General features: G+C 40.6%; 1 protein-coding gene across 1 annotated transcript in view; it reads right to left on the bottom strand.

The window, feature by feature from the left end:
* The window catches only part of UST (uronyl 2-sulfotransferase), a 152,020-nt gene that overhangs the window by 131,483 nt on the left and 918 nt on the right, over nt 1-19,619 (bottom strand). The gene's annotated exons all lie outside the window — the stretch shown is intronic.

Below are 19,619 nucleotides of genomic sequence, written 5' to 3'. Positions count from 1 at the left end.
TAACTTTTTGGAGTACCATTTGATTCATAGTTGTTTCTCTACATACTTGTTCATACGGTGCAGGGAATAGCACACTGACAGAAATAAGCTTAAAACTCCAGTAATTTCTCATTCTCCCCTACAGCTATAAAATGTACCTCCTTTGTAAATTCTTGTCTATCTAAAACCAAAGTTTGCATTTAATAATGATGAACATTACATTGAGACTCTTTCTTCTTTCTGGTCTCAAACATTCTTTTTAGGATATAGGTGCTAGATTTTTAGCATTAGTTCTGATAAGCACTGCTTCTACAACATTGCTCTGATTATTTAGATTTTCAACTTCAAACATCTCCCTTCAGTTTGTAAGGAAATGACAATCCAACTATGGCACAACTAATTGAAATGAAAAAAAATCTCCTATATGTAACAACAAGAAGTCCCATCAGCATTTTTTGAAATAGTAAAACTAAGTCACAGTGTAAGGTGCTGTATGTGCATTAAGTAGATCAATTTTTAATTTGCCAAGAAATTCTTCATCCTCTTGCTGACACTCCTGCCTTGCCAAGAAAGGGTAGAAAATAGAACAGCAAACACTGCGGTTAAGGAAATGCTCATTGTGAGTGTATCAAAAAGCTGCCATCTCAAAGTGCTGAGAAACTACTCTTCCCCAAAGGAAAACTTTGGCTAACAGGAAAATTTCCTATTACTTGCAAAAGTCTGTATAGCTCCACAGGGCAACAAAGCACAGCCTTATAAAAATGGCATACAAGTCTACAATATAAAGCAGGATTTAATATTCACTTTACAGTATCAATGTTTATCTTTATTCCCAACTCTCTTTATCGTCACTGTTTACTTTTAGAGCAGAGAATCATCAGCTTTACAGGGCTGCTGGGCAGAGGAGCAGTACCACAGCTCCCCCTCCTTCTCAAGAAGATCCTCTGGATCTGGCTTGTGCTGGCAAACTGGGTGCTATCACCCACTAATGTAACTGAGGTTTGCATCAAAGGGAGTGAAAAAAGCAGAAAAATGTCTAACTTAGTTCTTAAGTATGACAAGGCACCCTACTAAAGGGCCCTACAATGCACCCTACTAAAATGTACATTTTGCATGGCCTGCAGCTAAGAGTGGGTGTCCCCACTCCCAGGTGTGGCAAAATGTTTTAAAGGTAAATTACACAGGCCCCTCATCTGAGAATTGCTACCCTCTTGTTTAATCTACTTGATTAAAATTTTACCAGACAGGTACCCTTCTGCTAAGGTCACAAGACATCTTTTAATTAATTATTCAATCCTTTTTACTTTCCTTTATTTCCTAGTTTTGGGCTGTTGACTTTTTTCAGGATTCCTTCACCTGTCATCCAGTGGTGATTCAGCAGCAGACTCCATGTTAAAGGGTGAGAAATTACTATCCACTGGTTTTTCCTTTTCCTGCTACTCAGTTTTTTCAGAGGTTTAGGCAATCAGTAGGCAACCCAGTGGAGAGAGGTGCAGAGAGTAGAAAGCTAGGTCTTTACCTTTTAAAAGTATTTGGTAACTGTTTACATGGAGAATAGCACAATAAGACTTCTATAACCTATTTAGATATTTTAGGAAAAGAGAGAGGGCAAAATTAAGAAAAATCAATTAAATGCAATTATATACCTCAATTCTATGTCTTAAATTATTCAAATGAATGTCAACTTGCAGCATCACAGCATCCATTAAAGTTCTGCAAAGATATCACAGCCTGTCTTGATAGTTTCAGTCTTCACCCTTTAGAAGTTTCCTTTAAAACTTCTTCAGAATTTCTTTGCCTGTTGACAAGATCTAACACACACAGTTACAGGGGAACTGTAGGAAGAGGAATGCACAAGTATTTAAATTGCTCTTCCTTCACTCCAGCAAACAGAAGAGCTGCAAAAACCAAGAAAATTTCCTTTAGATAGGAATGCTTACAAGTGCCAAATATGAATGTCATTTGAGTGAAGGAAAATCCCAGAACAGTGCTGCTCGTCTTAGTAAATAAATTAACACAACAGCTCTCAATTTGCATGTGATTTTAAGCTCAGTTTGCTCTACATTTTAAAAGTTAATCTCTAATTGAAAAAATTCTTTGTTTTCTTTTGTCTCCTTAAGCTTCAGGACTTCCATCCTTGGCACAGCCATCTGAATTAGATCCAACTTGCCAGAGGTATCAATTTCATTGAAACAAATCTGCTTCAACATTTTTCACTTGAAAGAATTAGACCATGCCTTTGCAAGATAAAATCACATTGCAGTAAGAAGGGAAAAAACCCAACAAACAAGCAGGCTAGATTCTGTCTATCTTTCACTAGGAGACTGAGGCATCCTATCTTTTGAAGTTAATACATCCTAGAGGCACAATGGATTTACTGTACTACTTCCCTGTTCTAAGAAACTGCTCTCCTACTGACCCAAGAGGGAAAACATACCACGAAGGGGGAAAAAAAAGCAATTGTGCTAAAAGTGGTACATCGTAACCAGCATTGCTGAGGAGCTTTCTCTTCCCAGCACAACCATATGCATTCTCTCTTGGAGTAGCTATCCATTCCTTTTCTACCTCACACTCAGATATTATCCAAGTCTCTTTTTGGAAAAACTTATTTCAGTAGAATATTTACAGAAAATAATAAACACCATTTCTAAATGTTTTCAGCTACAGTTTGTTGGAAGCATATATTATCCTGATTCCTAGGCTCAAGTCCAACAGGATACTTAACTGTGCATAAAGCAAACTCATATTTTTTTGCCACTACTTATTTCTTCTCTTTAGCCACTTGCTGTATCTCCTTCCTTGAGAATGACTCAATGCAAGACAACAGGCAGATTTCACACAGCCACTAAAAGAAACCTATACAAAGGACACCATGATCAAGAAAAGTTTACAGCAGCATATTCCACCTTCTAGCTTACTGCGTAGCAAGTAAGATTTGTAGTGTCTGACATTATACAGTTAGCAGCCAGGTAGTTTACCTTTCCTTTTGCAACACAAAAATCACGTTCTTACATGTTAATTAATCTGTTCCTAGAAAATAATTTTCCAGAATCCTGGAAAAAAATCCTAGTCTTACAAGTGATTTATAAGTGCGACATGCAGTTTTGACATATCAATCTCCTTCATGCTGAGACTGACACTAGGACCCAACCTCTGTTCCTAGAACTGGCACTGATCAGCAACATGTCAATCATGTTCCACACTTTACACTACAGTTGACTTTTCACTCCTACTCCTAACCAAGTTTCTAAAAGGACAGCACATGCCATGAAATCCCAGGCATCCAGTCCCACTGCGCAGTGGGGCAGAAAGGCACCTCAGCAGAGCCACCTGTCCACTCCAATCCCCTGCTCAGAGTGGGGCCAGCCAGACCGGGGGATCAGGAATTGTTTTACGTATCCTGGGGAAACCTGAGTTGGGGTTCAATCACCCCTACATGAAAAGGGTTTTCTGATGTTTCAGTGCAATTTCCTGTATTTCAATCTGTCACTACTGTCTCCTGTCCTGTCACTCTGGGTATTAATGGGAACAATCTGGCCCTGGCAATGGATCTTCCTTGCCTGGGATTTCTGAAGGCAAATCTCACCAGGAAAGGCTGAGGTGGAGGTGGCTTTAGCTGGTATGGTTAGAGGAGCCCTTCTTGTTCCCCTTTGCATCCTTTGCTGGATTCAACTGCAGCTGGGCTTTGGCTGTCCTAAGCCCATCCTTGCACACTCAAACAATGTCTCTGTATTCCTCCCAGGGTGAACTCAATACAGAGCTTATCTGAAAGCCATCAGTGAGTTTCACTTGCAAAAACACATGAAAATATTTAAGCAGTTGGAAGCCCAAAGCACAATAACTGCTGCCCAAACTCCCAAATTCCAAGAGGAGGGCACCCAGAGAAACCCAAAGTTACTTTCAAGAGCATATCATACCAATTTCTTCACAGGTACATTGGTATCTACATTCAACCTGGCCATTTCCACCTTGAGAAGAACTTGTATGAAGCACATAGAAAGTATTGTGGATCAATCTACTGGGTTATTTAACTCTTCTTATCCACAGAACTTATTAACTACTCCAATCTTTGCTCAATAATAGCTATCTATTACAACAGAGGCAGGAGAAACATCAAAACTGTCTCATCTGAACCTCATGGATAAAGGAGATCCAATGGTAAGTGTTTTAATTCTTTATATCCATTCCTTATTCATTTTTACTTCACCAGGAAGACACAAATTCTCACAAGCAAGGTAATGAAGAAAGCTGAAAAGGTTTAAACAGTTTATTACGTGTGCTTCAGCTTCATGTCATGCATGAAAAGTGGCATCCTTACCATGTTGATAAAACTATGTGTAATAACCTGGAATATTATTTTTGAATTCACACACATGTATTACTGATCTTGTTTTCTCCAGAAGGAGACTAAGTCTTATTTCTCCTACAGAAAAAGTCCTGTAATAACACAGCATTTAAGCTCTGAACTACCTCTACACTAAAACACATGCAGGAAAAATATTACCATTCATGAAACAAATCTAGCATGCCTTCCTCCTAAAAAAGAAAATACAGCACTACAGACTGATCTCCAAATAAAACAAACAGAAGATAGAGTTACATAAATAAAATAATACTAAATAATTAAATGCAAATTATAAGAAATTTCAAGATATGTCAGTATAATGACCCTACTTTGGTCACACACTATTATTTCTAGTAGAAGAAAATAAATATCAGGCTCTACTGAACCGTAATTCTTAGCAGGATCCTAACTTCTGTGTCACAGACAGACTGAAGATGGTAAAACTAACATAAGAACCATCAATGCAAACTCTGACTTCCATGGCCAACTACAAACTTTCCCAATTTAAAACTATTTTTCTTTCCAGAATTAAGGCAGTAAAGCAATTCTTTTTCTTTCTCAAAGAAATCGCAATGCACGCAAGTGAACACAAAAGAACATTCCATGAGTTTAGACTTTCTTTAAACTGTTTTTTTGGTTCGCTAGTAAGTGCAGCTTCAGGAGTTTGAACACACAAGTGCTACCATCACTTTGTTCTAAGTGCCCATGAACACAGTGAAGGAAGGAAAGTGAAAGAATGCTTACCGTTCTCCTCTTCCTTGTTCTTGCCTCCCACCTCCTTCCCCAGCTGAGCAGGAGCATTTGCCAAACCACAGCTATGACTGGCACAGTATTACAAGGCTCTGTGCAGTAGGACCAAATGCAACACACAGGTTTGCACTAAGAAATCCCACTGCTCATGTGGCATCAGCAACTAAAGGTTCCCCACTCTGCAATCCATGAACCATTCACTGGCCACTAAAGCAAGTAAAAGAGATTCACTGAAAACAGGGGAGATGCCTTGCCAGACCCAGAGCAGTCAGCGAAGAGGAGTGCCAACAGGCTAGAACAGAAGTGAAGAATGGGTGTTTGGAGAAAGTATAAACCATACTTATGATGCTATTTATAGAGTATGAGTAAGGAAATATTTTTAACCAGGGCCATATTACACATTATATTTAGATGAATAGCTAAACCTGTCATTTTTATCTCAGATTTAACTATATATTTAATCAGTGTGCATTTCCTATTTTCTTTGATGTTGACCACATTCACAAAGGAACTGCCTGAGACCACCACATTTATTTCTCACAACCATTAGATTTCAAGCTTGGACGTGGATCCAGAGGAGCCTGTATGAAAATTTTCTGTTTCGAGGCTTTGCGAGCCAAAACAATCATGTTGCAAGAGCATCAGCCATTCAACTGATCTGCCTTCAGTTTCATAATTATTTTGTGCTTGTGACATGGTAATGATTCTGTTAGAGTGCAAGAAGAGGTTCTCTGGTCATTCTTCTCATACAATGCAAGCATTACCTCCAAATAAAATAAAAATGTGGATGTAAAATTTCAGTTAAAATAATCAGAGAGCTTAACAGATGGATAAAATTTGTTTGAGCAAATCAACCCCCTTGCATTATGAGCTCCTTTGTATTAAAAATATTTTTGTCTTGAGACTAAGTAAGTTAAGGAAACATTTCTGAAGCTGACTCTACAGCTTTCAAGCTGTGCTGTCTTTATAAAGCAGCTGTTTTAACATCTACTCGTGCCACAAATACAACTTTTTCCACTCACAGTAGAGGTTTTGGTGAGCAAATTCCACGAAGGTGCTGAAGACAGCTGCAGAAAGGAGCAAGAAATAGTTTTCAATAGGAGTAGGTTCTTTAACATGCCACTTATCACTTGTCTGCTCCCCCAGTACTATTCCTGTCTCTCACAAGCTCATTTTAAGCAGAATACATTAAAAGGTATGCTTTTCTGACTTAAATCAGGAAAGTTTTGCCCAGCAACCTCTGCTTCTCTCACCCCACTTTTTCTTTTCCCAGCTATCACTCCCTCCCACATGCTTCCCTGTCATTTTGAGAGTCTCAAGCCCAGCATACTGTTCTGCAGCAGCAGGCTTCCCTGCTGAGGGAAAGAGGGTGAAGAAAGACTCTAAAATGCTGCTCCTCAAAGACAGGAAAATATGAGTTTCTATGCCTGGGCTGGATGGAGGCTCTGCTGGGCAAAAGCTGCACACAGTTTGGTAGACCTGTTTTCACACTTCCCTGAACTACCCTGTGCCTCAGAAGTCCCCTCAGAAAAACAACTTCATTACTTTTCAGGAACACTGTACAGATATAAAGCTCACACACTGAGCAAACTCAAACCACCCCAACCAGGAGAGGCAGGCAAGTGCTGAAGCAAGGGCAAGTAGAAGAGTTTCCATATTGATGAGCATCAGTGTTTTGTTGGATATGGTGCACAGGTTTCTGGGAAAATCCCTGCCCTTCTAAGTGTGCAGAGAATCATAACCCTGCTATTGATACTGCTATTAATCAGGCAAACAACACCAAAGGCACATAACCTCTCTGTGCCCTATTAATGAAATAAAAAGTGTTAATAATTATCTTCCTCTTTGACATGCTAGATGAAAACTGAGGCATGGGGATAAAAAAACCAGAGAGTTGTACCCTCCAGTCAGTAGCAATTGAGTGAAGGGGAAGCTACTAAGGACACTTAGTAGCTTCTTTTACAGATGATGGAAAAATTTGTTTAGGACACTTGAGCAGAAAATGTCAGGCACCCCTTGGTTTTTTTGTTGTTTTTTGTTGGTTTTTTTTTAATAATAAATTTATCATTGATACAACAGTTTCAAACAAACAAGCCTAACTATGCAGCAGGGTAGTACAAAGAAATTCAGCATACAGGCACAGCTCTTATCTAGGGGACAGTTGGGTCCATGCCTCCCCTCCCACCCCCAAGCTTTGTAAACCTCATTAAAACCTTCCTGAATCTCAAGTCCCTCTTGCGCGAAGCACGAGCAGCACACACGCCATCACTAAAGACACAGCACGTTTAGAAAGAGGGAGAAAAGTGCATCAGCCCATTGGGAGCCCTACCACAGAAAAGCTACTGGATCCTCCACTGGTGCCACACACTCTCTCACTGGCATGGCATGCAGGATGCTTGAGCCAGCAGAGCAAAGAGGGGAGTGGCAGTGTCACAAGCACCTCAAGGAACTTACTGCTCACAGCTAACTCAACACCTCAGCACAGTAATAATAAGATCCAGTTACTGCCTGCCTCAGCTGTATTTGAGCCGGGGTCAGAACGTGAAAGATACTATATGCTATTTAAGAGCCTTTCAGCTTCTAAAATTCATAACCAAAGAGTTGCAGAGGAAAAAGAACTGAAGCTGTCAGCTGTTTCATGTAGCATAGTGCAAAAAACCGACAACTGCTGAGCTATAAAGAATCACAGAGCTTTGCCAAAATTTGCTTCATTGATTAGATGAGACAAGTATCAGATTCAAAACTAGACAGAGAAAATGCAACAGGCCTAATGAAGTAAGGCTGTTCATCAGAAGATTAAATAACTCATGCTGAATTTGACTGACTCCCCAGAAAAATATCATTGAAAATATCATTGATGATATTAAGTGATAGGTTTTGCTCATTAATAGTGAGGCAAGGCAGAGAGCTCACAGTTAGACAATGAGGCATTTTCTGTTTCAGCTTTCATCTAACCATACTTCTGAAAATCTCTACTTCACAAAAACAATCCTCTCCCCTCCAAAAAAGCCCCAAACCAAACCAACCCTCCCCACACACAAAAATTCCACAAAGCCTCAGATAAGCAGGTGGTAAGGTTTAGGCTCCACTGTTTTGTTATTCACCCTGATTTTCTTATTGTGCTATCTCCCAACACGCAACACAAAAGAAATCTGCACATTTGTATGGGGAGTTCTGCTAGGAAAAGAACAATCAGCTGCAGACATGAAAGGAACTGAGAAGTCAGCAATTTCACAGCCTTTGCCTTGCAATATCTGCTGCAACATTTCAGATTGTATCAAAGCTGTTGTTGTGCACCATTTCCAGGGAACTGCAAGAGTTAGGGAGAAACAAACATGGCACCAAATCCACCCATCAAGCAGGGACAGATATCCCCACAGTGCTATTCTTCCAGAGCCTTATGTAGTCATTATTTTATGCATCCTAAGCACTCAGCTTTCAGTGACCCACTGACATGAAGTGATGACTTTTCTATTTAAAAATCTTGCTAGTGTAACTTCCCAGCTCCACTCTCCCCTCCCCATCCTTCTCCCCTTCTCTTCAGAAGCCTACCACTGGTCATCAAGTGTTTCTCAGAATAACTACCATGACAACTCAGATCCTTCCCACCAAACTTCAAGTATTTCTTTGTGCTTAAGATAGGGGTTCTGCCATCATAGACACATAAAAAGCCTGATTTAGTCTTTGGAGATACCACTGCCTCTCCCTGCTGACTTCAAAGGGAACCTCTGAAATGAGGAGTAAAGGTCTTACAGACAAGCCATGTGCAGTCTAAGTCTGGTGTAACTTTTTCTAATCAAGACACTTGTCTGTCCCCTGCTCCCCCTATAGCTCTCTCCTATTTAACATCCTCTTCTTGGCACTGTATTGCCCAATCTGAATGCAATTTCTACCTGTAATCTCATCAAATTTTTAGAGAGGAGATCTACCAATATCACCTCTCCAAGATCTTGCTGTGTATTTCACAGCACCCCAGCAGCCTTTTTCCTCACCTTTTAAGAATGCAAAAGCATGGGCTGCTTATGGGACATTGCTTCTCAGATCCCATTTTTTTCTGATTTTCAATGCAGAGATTCAGGTGGCTGTTCTCTAGATGCAGGCCAGCAAAAGAGGCAAGAGTATTTGCTCTATGATGCAAGCCACCGAAGAAAGAAAACCTGGTTGAAGGAAATAGGACCGCCAGCAATTCATGATTAGGAAATCACTATCTGCTAAACATGGTTTGGTGTTACAGAGGAACAGAGTAACAAAAGGACTGACAAACTACCTGTAAATACAGGGGCAGCAGGAGGAAAAAGAGGTTCTTAGAAGGTAAGAGAACAAAAAATAAGACTCAACAAAAAGACAGCATTAAGTATGGTCAATATTGATGTAATCTCCTCCTAACTGCCATGAGATAAACAGAGGCATAAACATTTATCAATTACATTCACAAAATTACTGTCTTCTGAAATCCAACCCAAAATTGTATACTGTGAGATAATTCTCAAACTCTTTCTGAAACAACATCATAAGGCTTCCCACGCCCCAACTCCTTCAGGACTCATGCCCATTTCAACACAAGACACTGTCATGAAGGAAAAGCATAAAACTTCATAATCTGGATAGAAAAAAAACCCAAAACAAACCAGAACATTCAGAGAAGTAATGCAAGCTCTAATCTGCACAAGAATTTCCAAATCTTACGGTATTTTACAAGGTAAAAAGACACATAACTGGAATTTGGATTTCAAAAGCAAGCTTTGAAATCAGGGCTAAAACACCATGTAAAGATCTCTGAGAAAATCAAAGTATCCTCCAAAGAAATCTGCCATTACATTCAAAGGCCCAGCAACAACAGAAGCCTCACAATAGTCTCCAGCAGTAAATAAGCAAAAGCTAAGAAACATTCACTTATTCTAACAACTTTGTTGTATGTATTTCAGAATCATTTATTGGTAAACTATAAGAAGAGTTGTAAGGAGCAAGTCCTCTTCCAGAAATACCCAGGACATTCCACATCAGGAAAAAAAAAAAAAAAAGAAAATAATAAATCAAATCTCCTTGACTAGCAACTGTTAACCCAGGCACCAGCAGCTCATCTCCCTGAAGTGTCACTTGCTAGCAGTTAGTAACCTTGTAAGAGTACAATGTTATGCTGGCATCCTCTCTCTGGGACAGCTACATTAAACTGAACCAACCATCCACTTGATCAGCAGAAGTTTTTAAAATAAACACTCTCAGGGGTGCTGAAACATGCTATTTACTTATGGCAGAGATGTACTGCTTCTTCACTCAAATAGGCACAGGCACGATGATCTCCATCCCAGTCCTGATGACTTCTACTCTGAATCATTAAGTAAGATAAGTAGCAAGCCTTGGCAAGCATCCAAATGTCTATTGCTAAAGCATTAGTACTCAGAAACCGTAACACAAACCTAATCACTGTGCTTCCATGCTTACAAACAAAGCCGAACATCCATTTTCAACACAACAGGGTCTGCTTCCCTCAGTGCAGCTCTAAAGAGCAAGAGAGTAAAATAAATTTCAGTCAAATAATTGCTCTCCACTTCCTATCCACCCGTCCAGTTTCCAAACATCCTCTAACCCAGATTCTAAAACAAAGAAAAACAAATGCCTCATTATATAAACACAAGTTATGTTTGCAAATCTACTTGCCTGCTCACCAATAACTATGAGGAAACACGTCTTGGTGGAAAAAAAAAATCATGTCATCACTTTCCACAGGTTTCACTTGAAAATTAAAACAAAAACCAGAAAAAACCACAAACAGACAAACAAAAAAAACCAAACAAAAAACCCCCCCAAAAAACCTCCACCCAAACCATTAGCTAAAAGCTTGAGGAGCCAGCACTGTGCCAGTAAGACTAGGTCTTGCAGGCAAGCACCTCTGCTGCCCAGGGAGAGGCAGTGGCAGCCTATCCCAGCTTGGTATTCCCTTCTAAGTTGATGTCAACAGGCTACAGACAACTGACATCCCCAGAAAGGGTTGATCCCACTTGTACCATGTCTATAATAAACTGTAATGACCTGGAAATGGCTCTCTCCGCTCACTGATGAGACAGGAGAAGCAGACAAATAGCTGAGAGGACCATGAATCTTATAGCAAGATTCAAAGAGGAACTTAATTCTTGCCAATTTCAAAAGGATTCTTGTCTTCCCTGCCCCCATGGTATGAATGAGCAGCACAGCACCCAGACCATTGCAAGCCCTAGCTTCAAAACTTACCGGCCCAAGAAAAAAAATACAGCCCAGAAGGGGGATGGGAGGACCTCCCCCTGCCCCCCAGTTCTTCAGGACAGACAACCCAAAGAGAAATATTCTCAAAAGTTATCTGCCTCACATAAAAATGCAACATCTGACTTTTCTAAGTGTGTTTCATACAGGCCCACATGAGCACATAGAGCGGCTATTTACCACCTTGGCTGTATCTGTAACAGAGCAAACACACTTTCTTTCAGACCACTGCAATTCAAAACAGAGCTCACAGGGGATCAGCAGCAGGGGCAAAGTCACAACTTCAAAAAAAAAAAACCTACAACATCCTTGTTTGTCCAGCCCAATATGAAAACAAACTCTTACATCTTACCTGAAACCTGTCTTTGCAGAGAGGGACAACTATGAAAACAAAATATCCAGCTCTTCTCGAATAGGTTACAGGAGCCAGAAGCTAACAATGTGCAATTACTTGCACATGAAACCAAGAAAACCACCCTGAAAGAAGGGCTTCCTTATGTGCTCAAAATTAATGTCCAAGACATTGTGGTGATTATCATATAAAATACACTTGAACAATTTCAGTAATCCCAGAATTTTCCTAGACACAAGAGACAGCAGACACACTTTCTATTAACATACAAATTTAAACGATGGGAGAGAAAGGACCAATTACCATCTGGAAACTGAGTGAAAAAAGGATACCTGCTCAACCATTTCACAGAATGTTACTGCCAAAAATCGTGTCAAATCGAATTCCCTCTGTTATACCTTCATCATATGTTCTACAAACGTTGCTAAAAGACCCCTGTGCTTAAATAACAAACAAACTCCCACTTACTGTCACTGGTGATTTTGACATGTGCTACTGATTTCAAAACAGTTTTTCTCAGGCATCAGTGCAGTATTGCTAGCACAGATGTTAATTAATCTCAAACCTCTTATTAGAGGTAAGGGGGGGGAAATTAGAGAGCCTTTATTTTCCCCACAGAGTTTTATAGCTTCTGTAGGAGTTACTTTTGCTACAGAGTCTCTCATTCTAGCACCTGTGAATGTTTATCAGTCTTTGCAAAACCCAAAGCAAAAGCAACCTTCCTTCTTTCTAATTTGGTATGAAAATATGAGAATCACTGCAACAACCACTTTTTTCCTCGTAACAGTCAATCCTTTTTGGCTGACTACTCTCCAACAAAGAACTTGCCATTCATTTAGGATGAACAAGGCTTCAAGAACTGCATTTTCACAAATTAAGTCTAAGCAGCACCATGGGAAACAAGAAATAAATTATTTGGTAACTTCTGTGGACATGAAGTCTTCTAGAAGAAGACACATCTAAAAACTGAAGCCCTCTGATGAGACTCTGGAAACCAAATATAACTCCTGAAGTAAAACTGAGCGGAGCCTGTGATAGCCAAGTGGTGACACCCTTGAAAGAAAAGCAGTTGGACCACTGACTTTGCCTCAGTCTATACAGGAGCTTCCTTCTAACACTACCTGCCTTATCTCTTGGACACAGCCAAAACCTGTGCACAACAAAAGGGTTTATCAAAGGCATCTTTTTCCTCTCAGTATTTCTGTGGCTATGACCACCACACTATCTCAGACTATCCTACTCTGTCACACATTAATCCTCAAAATGTCATTTGGACAAAAAGGGGGTTAGAGAGAATTTCTACACATTTTGATCAGTGTCACATGAAGTCTGTCAGGGCAGAGAACTGAAGCCGCTCTCATCTCCTCAGGCCCAAGTGAAACATCCCATTTAACCAGCAGACCTGCTCTCACACAGGTGTATATACCACACTGCCATACAACCTGAAAGTACACCAAATAAATAAAATTTTTGAAAAAGCTGCAGTAATATTCCCTCTCATCAGGGACTGAATTAATCCTTTAAATCCCTTGTCAAATGATAAAATGGACAATAAAAAAAAGAAACATGTACACAGACACCCATATGCAATTCCTGATTCCCAGACTGGAATCTGACTTTGAAAGCAGAAAATACATTCCTGAATAAATGCTATTTATTCAATTTTCCAAATATATTTAGTATATTATCACAACACATTCACACAAGCATTTTTTGCTATGACTTCACTGTACAGAGTGTTTTAGCCAGCCAGCACAATGTAGTCCAGGGACCACTCAATCTTTTTGAAAGGAAAAGGCTTGAGTTTTATGACCTTGGTTATAAAATTAGATGCATTCTGGTTCTCCACAGAGTATTTCCTGACATCACCTTGTGTTAGGCAAAGCTTTGTTAATCTTGCCATCAGACAAGCTGTGAGTGATGAGCAGTCTTTTAACAAAAGCTACTTGGAAATGAGGTTCCTCTTTTGTCTTCCAAAGAAGCTCACTTATAACTTGAGAGTTTAGTAACCTAAATGGAATTCAAGACATATTTTATCTAAAAGATAATATGTATGGCTTCCACAACAGCAAAATGAGGAAGTTCAAAGAGGACAGAAAAGCTAATTAAGAAAGATACAGTTACATATAGACTTGTGATTTAGGTTCAGACCATCTCTTTTCAATGCTTTTCAGAAGCAGATTCCAAACTGACCTTTCAGTTCCCTACAATGTTAATGAATTTGAAATGTAATTAATTCCAAGTGTATTGCAACTAAATAACCCTCTGGGAAGTCAGACCAAAATGAAAATCCTTTAGAGTACAGAAGAGCTGTCTCTTTTGAGAACAATAAGAAAAAAATTGTCAATAAGAACATAACCCAGGCCTTTTTAAAAGCTTAGGCACCTGAGAAATGGGTATTGTGTCCATTGTTCCACCACAGCCAGTCTCACCTACAGACCTGACTGTCTTTCCTCAAGTGTGTTTCTCCTACTCACACACCTGAAGGGCCCTCAAAACAGTAAAGGATTCCTGATCCATGCATGTGCAAAACAAAACTGGATGAGACAACCCCTTTTGGCCATGCAAAGGCAGCATGCTGTCTACCGGAAAAAATAAGGCATGGTAGGTGCTTCTATATTTGAGAAAAGCTTGCCCTGAAGAATTCTGTGCTTTACATCATTCTATATATAAATGTAGTATTACCAGAATAAAAACCCAAACAATTCCTCTCAAGAAAACCCTACTGTTGTCCCTCCCTTCTAAAAATTATAAAAAATTTGCATACAAAACACTGGCACTTACTTTAACTGTTGTCTTTGGATAGTCGGGTTTTCTTTTTTTTGTCCCTCTCTTAATAGGTTAATAGGAAAAAAACAGATAGGTCAGGAAAAAAAGAAAACAAAACCAAAACAAACAAACAAGAAAATCCAACTACCCTACCAAAATAAAGCAAATTCATACTAGCTCGATTTCAATTAAAAGTTTCACTTGCTGTTTAGTTTTAAATATTTTGAAAATTTTTCTAACAACCTCCCCAAATACTCAGATTTCTTTCTGCTTCTTTATGGTTATATTCCCTGATGTGCCCAAAATAAACACAACTGTTGCTCTGACGACTTTAAAGCTACCAAGCCCATCTTTGCCAAAACACCTGAGAACTTCCAGTGTCATGAAGAGGGAAAGCAACATAGAAATTGTTTGAGTAACACAAGTGGACACTTAAGACTTTTGCCTTGCATAGGAAACCACAGGAAAGGCAACTTTCACATGCAATCAAACCAGTGCACTTGTTGTACAGGCTCCTGGCAAGTCCAACTGGGGAAATGTTTTAATTGACACGAACAACAAGTTTGCACAGCAAATACTGAAGAGACAAAGGTTTTACATTTTTATTGGCCATTAGAGGGTTGCTACCAGCCCTTGGAAATTCTCATTTCTCTAATTTGAAGCATGTATATCTCACAAGTCAAAGCAGAGAAAAATAAAGCAATGTAAAACCACTGCAGTTGCAGGGGAGTGGAGTCCCTAGTGCATTCCCCAAAAGCCACTGGGCTGTCCAAGATTTACGATTTGTGTCTTAACTCATCTAAGGGAAGACTCTTCTCACTTCCTTCCACCACTGGAGTTGGTTTTCAATTAGTGAGCCAGGATTACCTTGGCAGAATCAACAAGCAAGACCTCATTTGTGCAAATCCCAATACTGCAGTTCATTACTGGAAAGCCTGACAGTTTTTAAACCTTCCTGTTTTTTGGAGCTCATTTTTGGTCCAGGACTGGTATGCACCCCCACATAGCAAATTTAAGCCTACAGGCAACAGATACACTTTTAAGTATCTTCCACAGATTCTTCAGAAATAACCCACATATGTCTATGCCCTCCCCAATAACTTTATGCTGAAAACCAGGGTCCCTCCTGATGGGATGACTACAGTGTGAAACTTGAGCACTGTCACTGCGAGCCACATCCAGAACAGACAGCAGAAACATCAGCTTTCCACAGACCTTCTGTACTCTGAATTACTGTGAGCTTGAAGTCAGAACAGGATAAATAACAAAACACAGCCTCATATCTACTGCTCTACTCTCATTTGCTCGGGATGACTCCGCTACAAAAGAAATGGCGATGTCAAGCGGAAATACTGAATACAGCTATTGCCTACCCTACAAACTGCCATAATGTTTTTCCAAGATTCTCTCCAATCAGTATGGCAACCTAACAAAAAGAGGCATATATGGACAAGACACCAGAGAAGAAAGTCTGGGAGAGAAAAAAAAAATTACTAATAGTCTGAATATTCTGAAAACACATTCATCTTCCCCACCTCCAAAGGAAAGCTAATAGAACTAGCAAATGTTCACACTTCATTCCTTTGAAAATAAATGTATACCTCCTCCACAACATATGATGCAGGCCTAATAAAAAAATGAAAGTTTTTCAAACAAAGTGTTTTCACACTGTCTTGGTTTTCTTTTATGCACACACCTGCCTGATGCAGGTGTGACTTCTGTCCCAACCACTACTGAAGTTTGGTGTTGTTGCTCAGGAACTTCCTTTCAAGTTCTGAGGTAAAAACCCCAAGCATTCTCCTCACAATAACATAACTAAACATGAGCAATGCACTGAAACTTGCAAATGCAAACAAGAACTCTGAAGTCAGACAAGATGACCCCTCCCACACTATGGAGGGCACAAAATAGAGAAATCAATATTCCCTTTAGGCTACTCCTTGGTTTCCGTAGATTCAAATACAATGAGAGAAACTGCAAAATTCACATTGCAAACAGGGTTTACAAACTAACTGCTCATTTTTTTGGAGATGTGAATTTTAACACCATAAATTGTGGGTTGGAAGGACTACAAGGAAAGAGTTACTTGTACACTGAATCTATGGCTTCTAGGGGGAAAAAGTTTTGGGTTGGTTTTTTTTTTTTTAATGTCATGAAACTTCCCTCTGCTGTATAAGACACACATTTACATGTATGCCTTTGGTAGTTAGCAGGACAGGATGCCTAATACCTGCTCCTCCAGCAGTTCTGTTAGCTCCCTGGAAGACAATAAGCCTTCTAGCTACAAAAAAATACTGTTCCTAATTTGAAAGCCTTCCCAGCTGGATACCTCAAGGAGTACGTACCACTCTAAAAACTTTAACAAATAAAATGTTCAGTAATGTCACCCAGGTGGATCAACTTTGACAACCCAAATGAAACTGCAGACCAAGGAAGCATAAAGTAACTCCATAAAGTTTCATGATTACAGACACCTCAGTACCCAAAGTACTTGTCTGCAGAGGCAGCAGCATCACTTGCTTAGTGGGTACTAGGACTGCAGCCAGCCATGAGCACTCTGCTTCCCTCTCAGCCACTAGCCTGGTTCAGGATGTTAGCCAAGCCTGTATCTCCTTAACATCCCAGGTCACTCAAGCACAGAAAGGAAATTCCTACACTAATTCATGTAACAAGTGCAGAAGTTCATTAGCAGAGATTAATAGATCTGTCTACTTTCTCCTGCGAGAATCCCACACTTCAAAAGAACCCCAAAACATTTTCAGTAAGACTACACTCCATCCCCAGGGGCTCATCACGTTCAGGCACACACAACAAAGGCTTTCCTGCACTTGCTGAGCACCTCACAAAAATCACCATGACCCATTCTCCAAAATGCAGTGGTTTCCAAGCCTTTCATCTGCAGGCTTCAGAAGATTTTCCAGCAGACATGCAACTACTGGCTAGAGTGGTTAGAGTAGTAGATCCTAGGTTTTTTTTTCCCCCATTCCTCAAAAGCAGTAAAAAGGCCACAAAATGAGAAGCTGAGTCACCCTGCATTTCTTGCAGTCTATTTTCACCCAAGCAACATGTATCCCTGAAGAAGATGAAAATTTTAAAAATTGACAAAAACTTTTGTCTAAAACCAGAGATTGTGTTTAATCCCACTAAAGTACCAATCAATTGCAAAAAAAAAAAATCTTCTACCAGCGTGAGCTGTGCCTCTTTAGTCCAGAAAAGAGAAGACTGAGAGGGAATCTCATTAATGCACATAAGTATCTCAAAGGTGGGTGCCAAGAGGATGGTGCCAGACTCTTTTCCATGATGCCCAGTGACAGGACGAGGAGCAATGGCCATAAACTAAAACACAAGAAGTGGCAGAGCACTGGAACAGGCTGCCCACAGACTGTGGAGTCTCCTTGTCTGCAGACATTCAAAACCCACCTGGATATGTTCCTGTGTTGACCTGCTCTAGGTGACCCTGCCTTGGGATGGGAGGTAGATGAGATGATCTCCAGAGATGCCTTCCAACCCTAGCAATTCTGTGATTCTATGGCAGAAAAACTGTCAGTATCCTCTTCAATGGAGGAATTTCTTCCTAATTGCAATATTAAAGGGAAAAAAAGTCATTAAAACTCAAGACAAAATTGCTGTTGTGTTCGTGAAGTAATACCCAAAGCATTTTTCTTCTCCTGTTTTCACTTGAATTTTCACTGACTTTTTACATCAGAATTACAGAACAACATTATCTGGAAGTGACTTCTGTTCTCCAGGTCCTATTTCCCATAGAAAACAGGAAAAATTGACTTGGGCTGCTCAGAGGCTTGTCCAGCTGAGTTCTGAATATCTGCAAGGACATCCCAACCTCCCTGGGTAGCCTGTTCCAACACCTGACTCCTCTCACACTGAAATTCTTTTTCCTGATATCTCATTGGAATTTCCCTTGTTGCAACTTGTGTTTGTTGTCTCTTGTCTTACTGCCTCTCCATACTCTCTCACTAGTTAACTGAAGACAAGGGATAGTTTTCCCATAAGGAAAAGCAACACACACACACATAGGGCTGTATTCTTTAAATGTTCATAAAGTATGGACACATAGAAAAGGATTTGCAGCTAATTTTTCTGAAACACATGAACTGCATTTTTGTTTGTAACCTACCATTGCCTCTGCAGCATGTACCACCAAAGCCTCACCTTCACACACAAGTAAAGCAGAGCAGCCAATGTGGTAAAAACTCAAACCACCAATTATTCTGTAGTAATCCTCCTATATTGAGAAACACTCGGTTTTTGTTCCCTATTTCACATCAGAGAATCACAGAATGGGACTATATGGTCTTTAAGGTCCCTTCCAATCTAAACCAATCTCGCTGCTATGGGCAGGAAACACCTCCCACTAGACCAGGCTGATCAAATCCCCATCCAGCCAAGCCTTGAACAGTACCAAGGATGGGGCATCCACAGCTTCTCTGGGCAACTTGTTCTGGTGCCTCACCGCTCTCGTAGTGAAGAATTTCTTCCTAACAGCTAAACGAAATCTGCCCTCTTTCAGTCTAAAGTCATTCCCCCTCGTCCTACCACCACCTGAATTAGTCCTGCCAGCCTAAGGTACTTACTCGACCTCACGATAAACTCTTTTTCACACAACTTCTCTGCTGAGCAGGGAAGCAACATTTAGCGATGTGGACGCCAGCTACAAAGAAAAACCACGTGAAAACTTGTGGTCAGCATGAGGGTGAGAACTACAGGCCACAGCGTGGGGCTTACACCCGTTCCACCGGGGCACCTCCTTCGGGGTTACGCAGGCTGGCAGAGCACCCGAGTGAGCGCTGCTGCGCTGACCCTGCTATGCACACCCTACTCTCCAGACTCAACCTCCTGCGCAAGGATGGATGCTTGGTTCACAAAGTGCATCTGGGGGTTTTGGTTTGGTGGGTTTGGGGTTTTTTGTTGTTGTTTTTGTTTTTGGGGTTTTTTTTTTAATTATTGTTTTTTGAAAACACCATCTTCTGCTGTGGGCCATCCGTACCCCGCTTCTCCTCTCCGGGGCACTCGGCGGGGAGGCGCTGACAGCTCAGGGCGGCTGCCGAGCTCCCCCGGTGCGCTGCCCTGCGCGCCGCTCCGCCTCGCACCGACCTGGCGGCCGGGGGAGCCAGCACACCGCGCTCTGCCACGGCCGCCGGGCACACGGAGAGCCGCCCGCGGGGGCAC

Source organism: Motacilla alba, chromosome 3 (genome assembly GCF_015832195.1).
Source record: "Motacilla alba alba isolate MOTALB_02 chromosome 3, Motacilla_alba_V1.0_pri, whole genome shotgun sequence".
Taxonomy (NCBI): Eukaryota; Metazoa; Chordata; class Aves; order Passeriformes; family Motacillidae; genus Motacilla; species Motacilla alba.
The sequence above is the reverse complement of the archived record's forward strand: the minus strand, read 5'-3'. Positions and strand labels throughout refer to the sequence as shown.